The sequence below is a fragment of the Hyposmocoma kahamanoa genome, unplaced genomic scaffold (genome assembly GCF_003589595.1).
Source record: "Hyposmocoma kahamanoa isolate Upper Pololo Valley unplaced genomic scaffold, ASM358959v1 102, whole genome shotgun sequence".
NCBI classification, from domain to species: Eukaryota; Metazoa; Arthropoda; class Insecta; order Lepidoptera; family Cosmopterigidae; genus Hyposmocoma; species Hyposmocoma kahamanoa.
In genome coordinates, this window is record NW_020653337.1 from 7,039,741 (window position 1) to 7,041,826 (window position 2,086).

A 2,086-nucleotide genomic window follows, 5' to 3' on the forward strand; every position below is an offset into this window, starting at 1 on the left:
TATAATGTAGTTTTATAAAATGAAGTATAAATAATAAAATTACTGTAAAATACTCTATTAATCAAAAGCATACCTCATACCACAGACACGAGTATGAACATTGCCTTATTTAAAAGCAAAGACCGCCCGCGTTGATGTCTTTCATATGAAATATCAAGCATTAGGCATATTCCGGGCAAGCTGGATCTATCGTAGACATTTTGTATTGATTGTTGCATAGAGTAATAAAAAAATTCTTTGTAAAACATAATTTTTACGTAAACTAATTTTAAAAAAAGTTTGTAAAAAAAATTATTTAACAAATTGGAAAATGTTTGTTTAAATAGTATTTTAAGCTGGATCAATCAATTAATTCTTATTATGAAAATAAATGTAACTGTTTTAATATGAAATAATTTTCTTTATTATTCGTTACCCTTATATCTCTGCATTGGCATAGTACCAAGTGTAATTTTGTAGTGCCTAGTATTGTTGCAGTATGTGTACAAATAGCAGACAGATTATTTAAAAAAATTCATTTTTCAATGAGCCCTGCGTGGGCGCTAGAGCAACACGTGCGATCGCGGCGTCTGTGCGCGCGCTCGCCACTCATTGGTTGGCGGGGACCGCCGCCCCTCCCATAGCGCGGGCGCAGGGGGAGACATGCTGACTCATCGCGATCCCAAGTCGTTACACAAGAATTTCTTTAAACATTTTAATAATATTTTGTTTAAAACCAAATTACCCCACAAATTATTAAATTAAAAAATATTTTTTTAAAGTAAATTTACATATAACACATAATATGTAAATATTGTATTTATTTTCCATACACAGAGTTTTCTTTGTTATTATTAAATTACTACACAAAACAGTGCGCATTTTAACAAACTTGCCCAAAAACTCCCTAACCCAATAACCTTATAGCAAAAAAAGTGACAGTTTTATTACAAAACAAAAGTGAAAGTGTCTAAGACAATTCTTTATAGAAATTCACGCGCAGATTTACAGCATCATAAAACAGTGCACACGCAGGTGTGGTATCTCGGACAGTTGTTGGACGTGATGGCGAATATCAACACATGATTTTTATTGTGATCTTTTGTGCACGTGCTACTTCTCTTTAGTTTATTCATGCGAAGGGAGAAAGGTATGTATTTCGGTACCTTAGCACAACATTTATATATAGGTATTTACATGATAAATAGTGTTCATAAATAGTAAATCTCTAACTGTACCTGCCGATAAAATTAATTTTGAAAAATTAAAACTTATTTTTCCAAATTTTTACCAGACACGTTTATGAGAAATGTGGAATTACAAATTTGAGAAACAAATATAAGTAAAAATTAATAAAGTTCTAAACATATGTCATGTGTCACTGACATATGTCATGTGTACACAAAACTACGGTCCATTATTTACCAAATTCCCCGCGCAACAACTTGCGAACACAAGCACTTGTAAAATAAAAAGACAAACGTCAAGTAGCGAGTTAAAGTATTTTTAATAAAAGACAATACTCTATTACGCAATTTCAAGCATTTTGACGTAAGGTATAATTTCGTTCGACCTGTCGTAAATTTATGTAAACAAAGACAGAAAACAATGTTGTGTTAATAAACTTAAAAATCCCTATTATCTTATACGTAGTTTTTATTTTGTAAAAGATACAAAGAAGTTCCCAACAATACAAATCTCATAATCCGAAGGAATGTCTCATTAAAGGAATGATCATTATCTATTAATCCAATAATTGCGCCTTTTTATATTCACTTGGCGGGAGCACTGCCGTGCCTCTAGATTCTTTCATCCATTAAAACCCAGTGCGTAACAACTTTACGAGTAACGATTGTGTATATATAGTAAACAACTTCATTGCATAAGAAACACAATAACCTAGTGACCTAAAAAAATAGTCCATATGAAGGAAGGATATTAAAATTCCATAATCAAAATCCTTGTAACATGTAGGGACAATTATCAACTAGTCAAATCCATTGCATTACAGAGACAAGGTTGACCTGAAAAGAAAAAAGTAAGGTCTTGTTTGAGGTGAGACCAATCGGGCGGCTGGCAGGTAAGGCCTCCCACCATCGGCGACTCC